The sequence below is a fragment of the Cynocephalus volans genome, chromosome 5 (genome assembly GCF_027409185.1).
Source record: "Cynocephalus volans isolate mCynVol1 chromosome 5, mCynVol1.pri, whole genome shotgun sequence".
Lineage (NCBI taxonomy): Eukaryota > Metazoa > Chordata > Mammalia > Dermoptera > Cynocephalidae > Cynocephalus > Cynocephalus volans.
The window spans coordinates 56081485-56101391 of record NC_084464.1 but is presented as its reverse complement, the minus strand read 5'-3'; the positions used below and the strand labels follow the sequence as shown (position 1 = coordinate 56101391).

The 19907-nt window shown below is 32.5% G+C and overlaps 1 protein-coding gene across 4 annotated transcripts in view; it reads left to right on the top strand.

Moving 5' to 3' along the window:
• Positions 1-19907, top strand: part of SUPT3H (SPT3 homolog, SAGA and STAGA complex component) — a 547871-nt gene that overhangs the window by 158008 nt on the left and 369956 nt on the right. The window lies entirely within an intron of this gene.

Sequence of the window (19907 nt, the reverse complement as noted above, 5' to 3'; positions counted from 1 at the left end):
CAAATTATAGTAATGTATTACAATTGATTTTTTTTCTTTCCCTCCATTTTTCTTATGGTTAATTTTTAAAATGGTAATTTTAACCAAAAACTATTATAAAGTATAGGGAGGAAAGTTTGTAGTTTTAAATTGCAAGGTTTGTATGTTCCATTAGCTGCTAGTGTTTAATTCTGTACTTCATTCTGTCTCAGAACTTATGATTATAGCAAATGAGTTAGACATTTATATTTTTATTCTTTTTTTCCTGCTGTTGCTGAATACAAAATGACACTGAATTTTTGTAAAAGTAATCCTGTTTCACATCAGAAAACATCACTATAATATATATGTCTATTTTGAAAAGCTATTTTAAAGATATTATTTTGTTCCTGGCTTTCATATTGATTACAGCATCTCTTATTTTAGGAAAATATGATTCATATTATTTTAAAGTAATGATGGACAGTTCAAAGCAGCTAAACTTTCAGATAATATCTTGTTTAGCAGACCAAAAGATGAATTGAGAACTTTGAGAGATTTCTAGATAATCTCTGGAAATGCAGTGATGCAATATTATTAAATTTGTGTTATTTAAACAGCATACGGAATAAGAAGAAATTAAATCTGAATGCTTTTATATGTTTACGGTTTGACTAGATGCTAATTGTAGATGAGAAGAATGCATCTTAATGTTTTTTAAGTAATGATGTAATTTGGGTGTTTTTTGAGATTTTATTTGGCAGTTAGGTTCACTTCCCAGTTTGTAAATTCAAAGAAAAGCAGTTATCTAACAAAATCAAATGCCTGTTGAACTATATGGGGAAAGAAGTACTGTTTATATAACATATATGGGACCCTAAAAATACAAATCATGGTAATTTTAGTCTTGATCTTTTTATTTTCAATAAATGAAAAAATATAACAGTCAATTTTTTTCTAGAAGTCTTTTAAAAAGACTTCTTTTTCATTCACTTTACCTTAGTTTTGTTACATTGCATTTTTTAGTTGAATTTATATATTATTTTTTTATTAGTTTAAGAAAGCATATGTTATAGGGGACATATAAAATATTCATGCAACTGATAACTACATACTTAGCAAATCTTTGAAAGTGCTTATTGTTTAAGTATGCTTGGGAAAATGAATATAAAGTGGAACCATCATGAAAAGCGAAGCCACTTAAAAATTCCTTGGTAGATTTATTTATCTTTTCAAACCACTTAAGTAATTAGATCGTAGTATGGAGTATGAATCATTTATTTAAAAAATTTCATGAAGAACAAAAATTATCTCAAATAACCAAGTGTCATTTTTTTTCCATTTATTTAATCATTTGTTCATTCAGTGTTAATTTTTTTATTGGATACAACAAAACACTAAAGAATAATTTTTCAATATTCCTAGCACTGGTACTTAAAAACCAGTTTAAAATATGTAGCAGTAGGAATTTTAATATTGCGATGAGAAATAACAGTATTGAAGAATTGTTCCTAATGACAAGTTTTTTCCTCCACTCTTGATTTAACATTAAATATTTCTTTCAACCTTTTGTACTAGGGATGTTTTCTTTCCTTTCTCCTCCCCAGAAGCTGAGGATGTATTATTATAGACATACCCATAATAGGGAAGAGATACTAAATCCATGTTGTAGCTTTTTATATATTTTATGAAGGGTTTTAAAAAAAATGTGTAGCAACACACTAAATCAATCTTCTCTGTTACCCTGTATCATTTTTGTATTCTCTTCTTTTAGCAGTTTCCACAATATTTTTATGAAACTTAATGCCTAATAATTGAAACACACACACACAATCTTTGGGCAGTCATGAAAATACAATTCTTGAGCTTAATAATATCCAGAAAGCATAATTTTCTGAAAAAAGATATTCCCTTTACTCAATTTAAAATTAAATACTCTAATGCAAAAGGATATCTAAGGTGAAAGATGTTTGTGTAATGCTAAACATAACCAAAGAAACTGTGGTTTTAGCAAAGGTACTATTGCTTTATTTTATCAAGTGCCAGAAGTTGCATAATGAAAGTCTTTCAGTTAGTGAAAATATAAGTTGAAAAAAATAAAAATACCACCCAGCTGGTAGAGATCTTCCTAATTTTTACCTGATTGTATTTCTGAAGAAATGTGGCAGAGCTGTCATAAATTTTCAACATGAACTGCGTTTTTGTTGCCAATTTCCATATCCTTTAAAAAGTGCTGAAGCGTGCATTTGCTATTTATGTTTGCAGTAGACTGAGTACACTTTTACTATTTGTGGTTTTAGAAATTGGAAACAACCAAACAGTGGTGCTATGGTCTAAAAAAATAAATTTTAAACAGCTGCACGACAGTATTTTTAGAATGGTAGGAGTATTCTAAAGCAATATTACTGCCCCCCACCCACTTTCTAAATGATGGGATATTGTCACAGATATAATTTGAAGTCAGGTTTTCATTGTTTTTTATTAATGATGGATTAGATAAATTGAACTAAAATTTATGCTTTTGATAGATGTGAAAGATAGTATTAGGATCCTAGTGTCAGCTCTTTTTGCTAACCTGTAAATGTTTGTTACTATATGCCAGGTACTGGGCTTAATCATTTTATGGCATTGAATCTTCACAAAGACCCTTCTTTGGATAAAAATTATCATTATCCATTTCTTACAAATGAGAAAACGAAGCTTAGAGAGGAAATAAGTAACTTGCCCAGGATCACGAAGTTTGTAAATGGTAGACCTGAGATTCAAGCTAGTTCTCCCTAATGCCAGACCCATGACTCCCTATCCAAGTGTTTTTCAATCTTGTGTTTTGTGCAGATCCTGTTGAAAGGAGAAAAGAAATCTTCGTAGACCCCAGTTTTAACTTAAAATATTTTTCTGTTAATGTAACTGAACTATGTACAGATGAAAATCTAGATGCTCCCCACTTACAGCATTTAAATCTAATGAACCTATAAAATCAGAACAAATTTAAAAATTAAAAACAAATCCATAATACCAATCACAATCAAACTAATGATCTTAATTTAACATGACAGACCTTTCACTCTTGAAAATAAATCCCCTTTCTCAATGTCACTGCTGTGGCATGAGAGTTTGTTATGTCTTCCCAGTGGTTTGCAATACTTTTCAAATCATAGCAGAAGTAAAAAATGATAGCATACATAGGGCCACTGGATGTAAAAGCACAAGGTTGCTCATGACAGCAGACAACATGCCAGGGGGCTCTTGAATGCCCCTGGCCTCAGCCAGCCACTCCATAGGCTGAGGGGATTAAGATCTATGCACCTGTCCCCAGTTGGTAGGTTTTGTTACAAGGGGCATGAGTTGGAAAGCACTGATTATAGCTGTCTTTTTCCTTGAGATAACTCAATTTCCTGTGACTTTATTATGTTACTAGAAAACCTTTGTTTAGTATATCATGGCATTGTTTGGCTATTATTTGTTTAAGCTAGCCTCATTCCATGTCCTCTTTCTCCCCTCTTCCCGTTATTCTGCCACAGTTAAAGAGGCTTTGGCTGATAGTGCATTGCTTTTTATTGATATAAAAATTTAATGATCAAGAAATATTACAGAAAACTTGAAAACTTGGAAGAATTAGATTCACAGACTTCAGATGAAAAACACTACGTTGCCATTTATAGGTTTTTTGATAGCAGTTTAAACATTTTAGCGTATGCCTTTTATGACTTGGTATCCTTGAAACAGATAAGTTTGCTTAAAGTATAGTCTACCTCTTTTGGAGTAATATCACAATTGCTGTGATATTAGATGAATACTACTGAGGATAAAATTGCGTTTAAATTGGGTTGATGTACTAAAAGTATCAGGGCAGGTTCAGTTTGATTTTCTTTCTATTGCAATTGTATTCTTTTGTTGCATATAACCATAGTTTATTTTTTCTAGAACTAAATATGTAGTCTTGTTACCTTTGATGCTACTTTAGAGAACTGCTTTTGATTGTATGTTTATGTGTGTATTAAACAAAAATGTTTTGCTGCATTCACTTATGAAAGCATTAGAAAATAAATCATTGTTACTTCAATAATTTAGTCTTAGAGATTTGAATGCTAATTTTATTCTGCTTGTTTTGTGGAAAACCATTATCATCAGTACAGAAAGCACTTTCGTGGTTTTCTTTAAACTTAGATTTTTGTATTTTGTTTTAAACAATTAGTTTAGTAAAACATACATTTATATTTATAGATGTATAATAGAGGTGGGTTTTTTCCTTCCCTGCACTATTAACAAGACTTTTAAGTACCATTGTGTTGATTTTTTTTTTTTTCTTGTCAGCCAGCTTCCATAAAGCATCATTCTCCTGGAGGCAAGGGGTAAATGTGTCGTGTGCAAATTTTAGTTAAGATAAGGTAATTTGTTTATTTGGAAAAAATGTACATTCCTTTCTTTTAATGCAAACAACAAAATGGAAAGTTGGACAGAATCTTCTTGATCGTGAAGGCATGTGAGTTGTGAAACACCCACATAGGCCATATAAAGACCTACTAATGTTCAACAAAAATTTATCTTTAACTCCTAATGAATGAATGAATTGGAACAGGAAGGTGAAGACCCAGATGCATAACCTGATATTTTAAATTTCTAGTGTGGAACAGTTATAAACTCTGTTTAATGTCTGTTTAAATCAAGACACATCTTACGTAAGTAGATAAAATATTTGAAATTTCAAAAGCCATTTTTTTATCTTACAGAACCAAAGTTAATTGTCTTTGATGTGTTTCAAGATCTTTTAGTCTGTACGAGGGCTCACCCTGTCCAAGAATTAGTCTTTGGAATTGAGTCTCTGATATACGTTATAACCTGATATGACTCCATTGATTAAACTTTTCTAAGGAATCTAATAAGAATACATTATCTTATTCACCTTTGTTCAATGAACAAGTATTTATTGAACACATATGCTTTACTAGGCCCTGGCAGTATAAAAATAAATTTGATACAATATTTTAATATTTAATTTGATATCATAGATCTTGTTTTTCATGATATAGGTATGAAATATTAAAATATTTTTGATTTTGAAAAGTCACATTCTTTAGAGTGAAAATCAATTCATATTAAAATTTGGAGCTGAATTTTAAAGCATCACATTTTATTTAGGACTTCAAGCTTTTCTGATGATGGCCTGTAATACATTTTATATTAGGGAGCAGTGTTCACATACTTAAATATATATATATATATATATATATGTATATAAATTTTGTCTTTGTATATGTGTGCTAATATGAATTAGAAGTTTCAAAGAGCAACACTTATTCCTAACTACACATGCATATACTCTGTTGTTTCATTTTTTAAAAAAAGTAATGGTCGTGGGCCCTAAATGAATCCCCACCTGTGAGTTTGAAAAACACTGTCATAGAATGGTTTTTAGAACTTTATCCATGCTGTTTCTTTTTTTGTCCTAGTTTCTGCAGTGAGTTCTCTCATCAAATCTAGAAAATTTGAGCTGGTCATAACAAAACCTTTTTATATGGTTCAAAGAGTGAAAGAAGGGGATATATTTTCTTAAAATTTTATATTCTTCAAATCTGTTTATAATACTAGAAGTCTGAGTTACTATTTTTTGTTTCTTAAGCTTCATGGAATTTTATATTTCTGACTTACCATATGCGTTACAGGTAAATTCTCTAGCTACCTTAGTGTGATGTGATGAATCATAATCAGCAATTTAAGTTCTTTGTACCTTTTATACTCAGGACTAGCCATTTTGCTTTCTTGTGTGATAAAAAATTATAAAATATTTAAAAAATTTTGAGACCTAAGATTAAGAATATTTTATTGAAATAGTTTATTAATAAAGTTAAAGAGAAACACAGAAATTGCTTAATTATTTATTCTTGTTAGACTGACTTGAGTTAAACATATGTCTTTTTAAAAAAATAAAATTAAAGCTCAAATAAATTTAAACTTACTCTTTTGAAGTAACCAAAGTTTATTTGATCCCAACTCTCCGTTGTCATTTCAAAGTATGTAATTCTTACGTTTAATCTGATTTTTGCTTTTTCAAACAGTGTTGTTTTAATAAATCAAAATATAAGTAAGTGGTACGGCTGGTTAGTTCATTTGGTTATTGTGGTGCTGATAACACCAAGATCCAGGATTCGATCCCTGTACTGCCCAGCTGCCCCCCCCCCCCGCAAAAGTTATGTAAATGGAAGTATTATTTTTTTCCCAGAAATCCTGAGTTTTTTTCCCTTAAAGTTAATATTATAACCAGGATTCATAATACCAGAATCAGAACTTTGACCTTTCCTTTCATCAGATGAGTAAGAGAATTCAAGTGACTCCCTGCAAAAGGTATTAGAAATATCAATATTTTTAAGAATACCAATTTTTAAGAAATTTGAATTGAGAGGATCTAGAGAATGGGAGCATTGGAGTAGGATAGGTGAATTTATTTTTGTGTCATAGCTTTCAGTGAACTAATGTTGCCCTCTTGAACATAGAAATTTTTCTGATATCACTTTATTCAGTAAAATAAGTGAATATGAGGTGACTGCAATAAAATATGTTAAAGACATGTAGCAGATATAAAATTTGATGACATCAATTTAAGAAACTAAGTTATTAATATGTCTTACTCTTGTGATGTGAATTGTTTTATGCCAGGGAACACTGGTAGTTCTGGGATAGTATCTTTTCTGTTTCTGCTAGTGTAGATGACATAAATCTTTTTAAATTGGTCTTAATGGGGAAGTTGTGATTGATAAAAAACAATCTTTTCACAAAATTTTAAAGTAGATAATTCTCTCAAAATGCTCACATTTATTTTATTTTTAGAGAACATTTTTTAGATAAGTTTTATGTTTACAGAAAAACAGAGCTGGTGAGATGTGTGTTCAGATTTTTGGCTCATTTTTAGTTAAGTTGTTTATTTTCTTATTGTTGAGCTTTAAGAATTCTTAGTATATTTTGGATACCAGTCCTTTATTAGATAAGCATTTTACAAAGACAGCCTTTGGATTGTTATTTTTTGTCTTAAAACATATATTTTAAAAATCTTCCTTTAGAGACTATCTAAATTTTTTAAATCTCTATTTTCTTTCTGACCTAAAGGGTCCACTTCCAACTCAATTTAATGGTTCACGTGAGAATAACCCCAAAAGTCTTCTATAACCATTTTTTCATATAAGTTTTGGCCTGTGTACAGAGTTTAAATATGTAAAAACATTTGTGAAAATTAAATGTCAGTTTTTAAAGCATTTAGTGTATCTTGCTTTGGGAAGCTTTTCATTGAACTCACTAATTTCCTTGGGCCAATGAGAATTCCTCATCCATTCTAGTTTGCATTTAAAATATCATTTCCCAAATTGTGTTACATGAAATTTGAATATTTTTCAAGATGTGTATGGATTTTTTTACCCATTAAATTTTTATTCCTTAATCACAACACATATTTTGGGAAATATTTCATACTATCTGTTATCACTTTAAGATTTGTAATGCATATTAAGGCTCTAACAAGTTTTTATAGTAAGAAACCTATTTTATTTGTTTAGTGCAGTGGTTCAAGTCTTTGAAGATGGAAGTACTTCTTTTGGAACATCTACTAAGCTTTCAAATGCCATTTTGCATAATATTTCAGAAGGAAACGATGCCCTAGAGCTGCATGCATTGGGAAAGTCCCTTGGCCTAGTGTCAAATGCAAGATAAAAAGTTTAAAAAGTCTAAATTTTTGCTGTGAGTATAAAGGAATTTTTCTGTGGCACCTTTTCAAATAATGTTTCCAGTCTTATGCTTATTGAAAGTGGCCAGTTGTGTTAAATATAGTTTGGGACATCAGGGAACATGGGGTTATTACTTAATGGCTTTCCCATCAAAATAAAATCAATTGTGCTATTCTTCTGCAAAAAAGGGGTCTAAAAGGTAAGGTTTTTAGTTTGTTTCACAAATAAATTCTACTGGAAAGAGTGTTGTTTTCTTTGGTGGTGAGGACTTCCTCTTTGATTTTCTGAGCTTTGACCAGTGAAAATGTCTTTGGGTGGTCTTTCAGCCTGGGGTATTGATATAGAAATCTTACTTTACCTTTTCTGATAAACAGACACTACAGTTCTCCTTATTCAAACCCCATCTTATGGTTTCTTACATAGTTTTGGCCAAATGATTAGGATTGGCTCATGAACTTTTCTGAAGCTTATTTTTTAAAAAGTGAGCCATGTTTCCCTGAAATCTTGGATTGATGAGAAGCTTAACATTTTTTATTAGTTGAACTGAAAGGAACCTGAAGCATATTCACATTCAAAATTGTATTTTTAATTTTGGATACTGATATTTCAAAGGTTTTGCTTCTGATTTAAGACTGAACCTTTAATGCCAAGTTGTGATTTATGAGCATGGCAGGGAGGAAAAAAGGGAATATTTTCCTTTTGGCCTTTTATTCTTTCTTAAAGTGTTTTGTACTCTCAACTTATAGAATAAATTCTACCCAGCTTTCTTTGCATTCCCTCATGTGCTTATTCTTTCCTTGAGTATTTTGTTTTTGCTGTATAAAGTTTTTCAGTACATACATTATATAGTTAATTATTTCCAAATTATATAAGACTATTAAGGGTGGTTTGTAGCTGATTGGCTCTTTAAATTTGTTATTACTTAAAATTAAAGAAAGGAGGAAATGGGGAAAACTTTATTTCAACCTAATGTTCTTATAAGAAAGAATGAGTATCAGAATTAATAGATAAGAGAACTGAGTGATACAGTAATTATCTAAAACATTTTATTTTGCTTCCCAGTTTTTTCTTTAAAGTTTTATTTTCATGTTATCCACTCAATTTTTTAATCAGTATTTTTATTGCCTTTATGAAAGCAAGGCCCTTTTCACTTTTTTTTTTGGGGGGGGGGGCAGCTGGCCAGTACAGGGATTGAACCCTGAACTTTGCTCAGTGTTTTTAACATAGAAATTTGCTTTTGCGCAATATAATTTTGCTCATTTGAGAGATAAGACAAATTAAATTTCTCACTTTTTTTAAAAAAAGTTCTTTGTAAGAAGGTGTCAATGATATAGCCACTTCAAAAAGGATTTAGTATATATATAGTGAATAATTTATCTACTTATATATTTGAACAAAAAGACTGCAATGAGGTAAATTCAAATTACCTGTAAAAATGAGTACCATGTGTTTAAGGGTAGTAAATACTAAGGTATATAGTCAACTCCAGTGGAAAGAGATCGGAACCAGAAGGCAAGGAAGTTGGTTTTTAGATGCTTAAATACATCTAGCATATTCCTCCAAAGGACTTTTGCACTTGTTGCTTCCTTCTCCTGGAATTCTCTCCCCAGCTCATCCCTCCCAGTATTTTCATAATTTTACTCAGTTCTTGCCTAACGTTACCCCTTCTGAGATTACTTCCCTGACCATCCCATCTAAAATAACACTCATCACTTTATTACCTCTTTTATCCTTCTTTGTTTTGCTTCACTGTGGATATTCCTACCTGGTGTTATGTTATCATGGCTTAAGGACTACACAATGCACTACAGTGGGAAGAGATCTGAATCTGCATTTGTTGAGAGTTTTTATTGTGAAATAATGTTGGATTATGTCAAATGCTTTTTCTGCATCAATTTATATGATCATATGTTTTCTCTTCTTTAATCTGTTGGTATGGTGGATTACATTGATTGGTTTACAAGTGTTGTAACAGCCTTACATACCTGGAATAAATCCCACTAGACATTGTGTATAACTTTTTAAATATGTTCCTGGATTTGATTTGCTAATATTTTGTTGAGGATTTTTGCATCTAAGTTCATGAGAAATGTTGGTCTGTTTGTTCGTTCTTTTCTTCTTTCTTTTTTGTACTTTGCTTTGGTTTTGTTGTACTTTGGTCTTTTTGTACTGTATTGTTTTGGTGTAGAGTAACAGTGGTCATAAAATCAGTTGGGAAGATTTCTTTCATCCTTTATTTTCAGGAAAAGATTATAGAAAATTGATGTGTTGGGGAGGAAAATATAGCTTTTCTTCACCCATCCTAAGTTCGTGGCTGAGGCCCTGTAACAAAAGACAGATTAACAAGAGAAAAGATAAATTTATTTAAAACAACAATTTTACATGATGTGGGAGCCTTCAGGAGGAAATGAAGACACAAAGAAATGGGTAAAACTGTGTGTTTTTTATGTTAGGTTTGATGAAAAAGTCAATAATTGTGGAGAAGTATGATTGGATAAAAAAGTATGATCTAATAGTAATAAACTGGAGGAAACATAGCAAGTTCAGTTTGTTCAGATTCTTCTCTGTGACCCTTTGTCTTCAGTGACAAGGATGTTCTTTCCTCTGAGTATAGGGTGGGCACCTCTGAATTGAGGGTCTTATGGCCTGCTTCAGGGAAGAAGGGCAGTAGGAACGTGAGAGTGACCTTACTGCTTGTGAGGTTTTCTCAAATTCCTTCAGCTTAAAATATTTTGGGGCAGCACATACTGAACCTCATCAGATGTTAATTCTGCTTTAAATATTTGGTAGAATTCTCCTTTGAAAACATCTGGGCCTGGAGATTTCCTTTGTCATCTCCACTCGAGCATTGAGCCATTTAGTGAGTTCATTGTGGTTATTGTATTTTTAAGTTTTATGATTTCTATTTGGTTATCTTTTTCTTTTAAAATTTCTGTTTCTTTGCTGAGATTTTCTAGTTTTCATTTGTTTTAAGAGAATTTTAATGACTTTTTGAAGCATGTCTTTGATGGCTACTTTAAAATCCTTGTCAGACTAATTCCATCCTATGACATCTTGGTTTTGACATCTGTTGGTTGTTTTTCTCATTTGTGTTATGCTTTCCTGGTTCTTGGTCTGACAGTGATTTTTTATTGTATCTCGGATATTATATTATGAGCCTCTGAATCCCGTTTAATCTTTTCTTTTTTTCCCCCAGCAGCTTGGCTGCCTGTTGAAGAGTAACAAGAGGGGTAGGTGAGTGTGTATGTTCAGCTTCCCACTGCCCTCCCTGTCAATACCACTACAGTAGAGTGGGACACTGACTTACACTGCCTTGTTGCAGATGGGTGGCTTGGATGTTCACCTTCTCCTTAGCCCCTGGATGCCTTCCTTGAGAAAATGGGACACCTCCTTACCCTTGATCTTATAACCCTTTGATTGGGTTATAAGATCAGTTTCCTGCTGAAACCTGTAGGAGGGGGAGGAGGAAATGGAGGACCAACGAGTTCTTCTTCCCACTACCTCCTTTTGCCTCATTGATGCAGAGTGGGATTAGGACCCTGCTTCCTTTCTGGGCCCCACTGACACTGAGATATGGGTAGGGAATAGGAAGGCTGACTAGCCTTGCTTATTAGCACTACCTGTTCAGTCTCTTTGCTGCTATGTGGGAGTTGAGGCTCAGCTCCTTGCTGGGAATTGACAACAGGCATAGTGGTGAGTAGCTCTGCTTTGGACTGCCTTCTGAAGTCTGATTGCTGCTGCTAAGTGTGGGCAGTGGCTCACTTTGCTGCTGCACCCTGCAGACACTGCTCTGTTGGAGGAATAAGAGCAACTGGGGGGAATGTAAGATTGGCTCCCCACCTCTACCCAACTCCTGTGTCTGTCTTATGGATGATGGGAAATTAGGCTGCCAAACCTCATGATTCACTACTGGTGGGTGAATTAGCTTGCAGGGATGGGGTAGGGTGGGGGGTTTTGGAGTAGAAATTTAACTTCCCATTTGGCCTGCTGAAAGTGAGTGGGGGAACAGTTTTTCCATTGTTGATTGGCTGGAGCTGGCAGATATTGCCAACTATGTTTTCTGTTTTTGGTCCTCCCTTTTTCCAGTCCTTAGCTAGTGGGAAGCAAGCTTTTCTTGGTTTTTTTTTTTTTTTTTTTTTTTGGTCCCTGCCTCTTGGTGGTTCTGCATTAAAATCTTCTGCAGCATCCTGTCTGGGACTTATGGGAGGCAATAAGGGAACCCAGGGGGCTTGTTACCATGTTATTTCTCAAATTGTCAGGTCCCTAAGCAGTCAGCCTTCTTTTTGTCCACCTTTCAGAAACTTCCTTTGCTTCTTTGTTGTGTTATGTCCTGGGTTTTTTAGTTGTAAAAGGAAGGATCTGGGAGTTCGGGAGCTTTCCATGTTGATGGAACCAGAGTTCCCTCAAGATACTGTTTTTGCTCACATGGGAGCACGTAAAAATAAAATAAAATCTTCTTATCACAGTGAAGTAATATTTGGTGAGAATTTTTTCCATGAAAATTTTTACCAATTTTTACATTAAACTGTGATTATCAGCATTTTTTCTAGAATCACAGAAGTATTTTCTTATGAAACAAGGAGTGCCTATGACTTTTTTTATTGTGGTAAAATATATATAACATAAAATTTGAAATTTAGCCATTTTTAAGTATATGATTTGGTAGCATTAATTACATTCACAATGTTTTGCAACCATTATTTCCAAAACTTATTTTGGAGTAAGTATACTCTGTGATATTCGCACAGCTATGAAATCACCTAAGGACACATTTCTCAGAACGTATCCCTGTCATTAAGCAACTTATGACTATATAGCCATCAACTCTGTTCTCTGTAGATAAGAGACTTCATGTTAAGTTTTCCTAGGTCAAATATATAGAAATTGCCAAATCAAACATCATAGAGAAATTTAAAAACTGAAACCTTTTGCTGTGAACATAAAACTGCTCTAAAAAATAAAATTATTTTTTTAAAAAGGGCAAGTAAAAGCTATTTCTCTTTAAGTTCTCTGGGACAGTAATGGCAGCAGTGGCTCCTTTAGGAAACTCAACACCTAACGTTGGAACATTTGGTACAGGTGTGAGCTCCTATTATGAATACCTTTTGAAGGCATCATCTGCAACACCTTTGGCGCATAAAAAATTATTAAAGTGCAATAAAAAAGCTGAAGAAAAAAGGAAACATTCAGAAAAAAAGGGTGGACTTATTCTCAGCAACCTTTATGCCTTTGAGAATACAATTAGCACTTCCTTTCTAAGCAGACGTGTACTTAAATTCACATTCAAAAGCAGTTTTATTAGACAGGTATATCTTTAACCACAGTCTTGGACCAATGTGAAAAATCTGATTGAGTCATGACTTAAATGAGGTGCAAGCTAAATTCAGTTGTATTGGTAATATCCATTAGTAGTAAATTTGTGACGCCTTCTTTGTGACACCGAAGACTAAATTAAAACTGGTGGATTTTAAAAAATCATGATTAAAGACAAAATAAAAAAAAGTAATTCTAAGGAAATCTACCAGTCAGTAATAATCTTGATATTACCACACAAAACTAACTGGTATCTATTGAATTATAGAATTAGCTGTTTCTCAATGTAAGCTTGCTTATTTTTATTATATTTTGAATAGGATTGCGTAAAAGTTTGGGTTCTGTAATAAATAAGTTGCCCAAAACTTACTGTTCCTTATATCACTTGAGTCTACCTCAGAGCCTAGCACTATGGTATTCTTGTAGGGTGCTTTCAAATATCTTCTAGTTTATTCACTTATGAGTGCTGGGTACTAGAGATAAAAAAAAGGTTAGTGAGAAACCTCTGCCATCCAGGAGCTCAAACTAGTAGTAAAAGACTAAACATGTACATACACATATACAATTACAAGCACAAATATATATATTTATACACAAATACAAATATATATATTTGTATGTACAATAAACAATTATTGTTAGATGTTATGTTATATTGTAGGAAGTTCTATGTAGATAACATACCTAAACAACCCTGCTTAGTATTGAGAAAAATGTTGACAAAGAAGTGACATTTTATTTATTTTATTTTATTTTTTGTGACTGGCCAGTAGTGGGATCCGAACCCTTGACCTTGGTGTTACCAACACCACACTGTAATCAGCTGAGCTAACTGGCCAGCCCCCAGAAGTGACATTTTAAACCTGTGAAAAGAAATTAATGAAGAGATTTCTTTCAGATAGGCATTTAAAAGAATGGCTAATCATCTTACTTTTATACTCTCATAAAATATGTTTATATGTTTTTAAGTTCATTAGAAATCTGGAGAATATAATTCAGTTTCAGAACATCATGAAGATGAAATATAATTTTAAAACTATATTTATAAATATTCATTTTAAATAGAGCCTGTTAACTACAAATCATTCATATCTTCTTGTTTTAGAGTATTTTGCAAAGGGCTATTTTGATTTATAGCTTGTAAAAGTGAAAGCCAATTTAAGCAATTAGCATTATGTGCCATTATGGCTGTTGATGTTCATGTTTGCAGTTTTTTCCTCTTACTTGCCTCACTTTTTATGCTCAGTGATTCTTGAACTGCCTCATGGTCTATATATCGTCTTAGATTTGGAGCATATATTACAGATTAGCAAGAAAGAGGTAAGAATCTTTGATAATAGTGTACTTAAAAACCTTTATGTTATAAGAAAGAAATCAAACTCTAGAGATGTAAAAGGTTAACTTCTTATTTATTTAGAGAAAAGCAAAACCAAGCATGTATTAGAGTCTTTTTGAGTGTAATATCTTTTTATATATTATATCTATTGATAAATCTGAAGATCAGAACAATGGGTTATCTTGCCCATGATCACATAGAAAGTTCTCAGCAAAACCCAGGTCCAAACATTAGACTCCCAACTAGTGTTAATACTTCAGCTAGAAGAGCTGAGCATTGAAACACTTCTTCGGATTTCTTCTTCTTCTTCTTCTTCTTTTTTTTTTTTTTATGTTGAAACCTAGTTTACGAGGTAACCTAGAATGAAAGGTTAGAATCAAGTGGACCCCATTTATCCTTGAATATAAGAATTGTAGCAGATCACCAGTCTAACCATTGGGGCCATATGTGGTACAAATGTACTATTTTTTAGTAACTATGTGAGCACCAGGGGCACAAAGATAAAAGAGCAGAGGGTGGTGAAGTAAGTAGAGCAATAAAGGAGATAGTGATAGTGCAGTATGTATGATCAGTGCTGTTATAGAAGTACTGTACTTTTGGGTATACATGGTAGGGCATCAGTGATGTCTTCCCCCCATAAGGGGACAGCTAAACTGAATTTTGCTTTTGGCATTGCTAAAGGAGTGTTAATAACTCTGAAGCATCTATCTATTAGATTTTTAAAGTATATATGTGGCCCTTTCTGGCTCTATGCTGACACAGTCCTCCTCAACCCACCAAGATTCCAAGCCCCAATTGAGAAAGTATAGTTTACAGTTGCTGGTTTAGAACCATTAAAAAGAATCAAACTTCTGTAGGTACTACAGGTGAGAAATGTCACTGATAATAACATTTCATGAAAAATAGCTTGTTTGGGGCTGGTCGGTTAGCACAGTTGGTTAGAGTGCTATTACAACACCAAGATCAAGGGTTTGGATCCCATACCAGTCAGCTGACACAAACGAAAAAAGAAAATAAAAAAGAAAAATAGCTAGTTTTGTGGTAGCAAGACATCAGCTCTGGAATTTGGTAGATCTGATTTGATTTGAATCTTGTTCCTACAGTTATGTGACCATGGATAAAGCAGATAACCCCTGCAAAACACTACTATTTTGTAGATTAAATGAGATTATGCTTACAAAAAATTTTTTTTTTATTAATAAAAATGAGCCTTACCTAAACTGTGTTTGTAATTACAAAAATATGATAGTACTTATTACTTTGATGCTAAATTTGTGCTTAAAATAGTTTGGAAAATGTTTTATTTAAGTTTATATAAACTTACATTTTCAGTCATAACCTTAAATTTAAATGTGTGAAGAAAGAATTAAGAACATTCCTATTTTGGTAAGTGGATATTAAACAGTGTTTTTCCAAGAAATCTGCAAAGAATTTAACAGAGTTTGTCAGTATGTGGCATCAGGATGTTTATCATTTGATTATTTATATGTACCTTCTTCAGTACTTGGAAATTTATATGCTTTGTGTACGTATTTATTAAATCATATCTTTGGACTGAAAACTTTTTGATAACGGAATTTTTGGTTTCATTGATAATTTTAAAAGATTGCTTCTTTTATCTGTTTAAGGATTGCCAGTACAATTGCTCAATTAATAAATATTTTTTATGTCTTTAGGAGTTTATCTTTTTTTTTTTTGGCAGCCGGCTGGTACAGGTATCTGAACCTGTGACCTTGGTGTTACAAGGCTGTGCTCTAACCAACTGAGCTAACCAGCCAGCCTTTTAGGGGTTTATCTTAATACTTTTTTTCCTCTTTTTTGGGACATTTTGGGTCTACATTTAATCATAAGAAAGGGATTTAATCATAAGAAATCCCTGGCTTCAAGGGATTTAAAATCTGAGATGAACAGGATTGATAAAAATACACACAGGATTAATGTAAGGATAATATTTTAATATTTTGTAATAAAAATAAGAAAGTAAATAAGTATAAATGACTATATTCCATTGGAATCCCATTGCTTTTAAAATCCAAGTGGAATTTTTGTGAATGCCTTACCATGAAGGGTTGATTTCAAAAAGTTGTCTACATTGTATAACAGCTAGGTGCTGGTACTACATTAGATCATGATCTTACCTTAACCAATCTTGAAGTGACTCACTGTTCAGGTTGAGGGCACTGTCTTGAAAGGTCCTCTTCATTTATAAGCCATAAAAATTCCATGGTGGTTTTAGGTTTTGATTAAAAATAGCATATGTTGATTTCTGTGTAGATGTGCTTACCATGTTTGTTTACATTTATTCAGTGTTGGTATTGCCTTTATTTCTAGCAAATATTTCTCAAGTGTATTTTTGTCTTGTTTGTGTTGTAAAATACAGAAACATCAAAACTGAAAGTGTAAATTCATACACAATTTATATATTAAATAAGGTATTTATTTTAGAAAATAATATCAGAGAATTTGCTTTTTTTCTTTGTCTCTTTCTGTACTTTTTCCTGATAAATTAGAGCCTGAGATTGATTAAAACTTGTTGCTGTTTTCATTGTCTTAAAGCTCATCCTTAAAACTAATATAGATACAAAAAAATGAATACTTTTAAAAAATTTAGATGGTTACTACAAATTAAAACACACCAGTAGCTAACATGTATATATTTTACTATTTATAAAGCCTTCAGTGTACAGAATTTCCTTTTAATCTTACCACCAATATGATGAGGGAGTGTAATTATCTGAGAGCTTAACTGACTTGTCCATATCATTACATCTATTCACTGACACCACCAAGATATGAGGCTCTAGATTCCATGTTCTTTTCTATATTCCCCAAGAAAATGTCTTGATTTTACATTTAATCTTTATGAATATTGGACTCATGATGTCTTAGAATTATTTTATACGATATTCCATTGCATTTTGGAAAAGAAAATTAACAGAGAAGTTATGCTGGCATTTTTGTTTGTTTTGTTTTGTTTGTTTTTTTGCAGCTCTCTGGTTCGGGGGTCTGGGGATCCCAACCCATGACTTTGGTGTTATCAGCACCACACTCTATTAACTGAGCAACCGGCCAGCCTTGGCATTTTTATGTTAATACTTAGAAATGACAGCTGTGGAGGTGCTGGGGAAAAGTTAGGCCCTATGGTAATGAAAGTAATTGTAGGAGCCAGGTTAAGTAAAAGCAGCTTACCATATTCACATTCTGAATACAGAACCAGGTGAGAATACCAGATTCAGAATTTTATAGGAAAATAAAATAACAAAAATAAAAGTATCCCAAACGCCAGTTTTCCTTGTAGTTTAGTCATTTTTATTTCAGTAGTGATATACTAATACACCTTTTAAAGATTATGAGAAACTACACAGATGTCCTTTAGTTTCCCTTAACCAGAAATTCACTTAACTGATTTTACCTACAGGGGATTTATGGATTTAGCAGTCAGTGAGCATAAACATTTCATGTGGCTGGAGAGTGCAGAGTTTTTCTGTAGGAAAGAAGGGGAAATGCTCTACATATGGATGGTGAGGAAAATTTCATATGTTATTATTTTGTTCTAGTCAGAAAAAATTTAAGGAAACAGAGTACTACTTAAAGCCCTTAATTGGCATTAAGTCATCAAGGTTCACATTTGTACTCACTGTAGCACAACAATTACAGAATTGTTCAAAAATGATTTTTTTCTTCTTTCATCAACCCTAGGAACAATAATAATATTTTTGTAGCTACTGCAACTATTGCCAGTTTGTCCTTTAAAAAGGTAAATTCCCTACCCAGAAGTCTAGCAAGAATTGTTCTCCAGGTTATAGCCTTTTCTAAATCAGAGTGAGGCAGCTGATAACTTTCTATGTTGAAAGGGAGGAATGGGAAATATCATAGCAAGCTTCAGGGGTCTGATTACATGTGTAACCATTCTCGTCTCCTAGGGCTGTGTCCTATGGGTGTATTTTGAGCTGATGGACTCAAAAGTAAATAATGTATTTAACATCTTTATATACTGGCTAGAACCTTAACTTTGTAAGTTAAAAACAAATTACATTGCAAGCAGTTTATCCTTCTTGATTGATTTTTATCACTTTGCATGTACTTTGACTGCAGTCATTGAAATAATAGAATGAGTTTTTTTTTTTTTTAAATTTAAACCTTAAAGTTGCATTTATTTGGCTAGATGTAGTCACATAGCTCTGTCCAACTACAAGAGGGTAGAGAAGCACAGACTTTACTTCCATGTGCACAGAAAGGGAAGAGAACCTGATGTTGGTAAACACTAGTAAAGTCTGTCTCTGAAACTTTGGGCTAAGGGTGAGTTTTATTGAGAGGTTTTAAATGTATTATTGTTCTGGCTAGAAAATAATAAAACTACATTTCATAGAATGAGACTTTGAGTAACTTAGAACCTTAAATTGATCACTGAGATCACTCATAAAGGAGCCATCACAGAACAATCTGAGGAGCTTTTTCACAAATTTCTCCAGATGTTTTGATTGGATAGTTCTAAGGTAGTTCCTATGCATGGCATATTTTTATAAAGCTTCTGAGAAGATGATTCTGATGGATATCCTGGGTGAGGATTTAAGCTGAATGTCTTAATGTTTCATGTGAGTAAAGTGAGGCCCCCAATCATGAACTGATTTGCCCATAGATTGCTGTTGACAAAGCCCAGATCCTGGTTTCCTGCCTCAAGTCCCATGGGTTTTCTCTATGTTATCAAAGTCACCCAATTTGGATGTTTACACAAATACTGGAAAACCTTTTTCTTTTATTACTTGTTTCAGACTCATGAGATTTTACTGTATAGAATCACTTACTTTATGTTATGGATTATGGTGATCTGAAATGCTTTTGGACTCTAGCTCTGATATTAAATTGTAAGCAACTTTAAGATAGGGAATGAACATATCAAAAAATTTTTTTTTAATCTTCAAGTCATGTTTTGAATATTTCTTTACTTACAATAAGCACTCTGTAAATGTTTATTAAATTAACAAGTAATTCTTATTTGGAATAATGTGGAATCTAGTATCATACATTTGGTTCATGGCAAGCTCAATAATATTAAATAAGTAAATCTTCAGGGAGTCTTTACAATTTAAGTATAAGTTGAACTTTTCAAATTTAATTTTCACATAATTTATGCATAATTTAGAATAATATTTACAATTTAGAATGTTTTTTATTTTACCAGAATAACTATTTTGTTTTGCTTTATGTTTAACAGCACAGCTTTTGCTTCTGAAGTAAGAATGCATTTGAGTAGTAAAAAAGAGTAACAGACTTAATGTGAGACCAAAGTACATCACTCATTTGAGCTTATAAATTTATAAATGAATGAGGTGGGCCAGATTTCAGTTCTAAAATTATGTGAATATTTTTTGTAATTTTAAAGAAAAATATGCAGATTCTTAATTGTAGATTCCTTTTTTTTCACCTCCTTTTAAGTTCTCTGATCCATGACAATCAGACTTCCATACTCATCACTCCACTAAAATTGGTCATTCAAAGTTCAGTAGTGACACTGGAGTTAACAATTCTAGCTGTGTATCTTTAGCACCAGATCAACAGTTTTCTCATCCTTCAAATCAGTCTCTTTG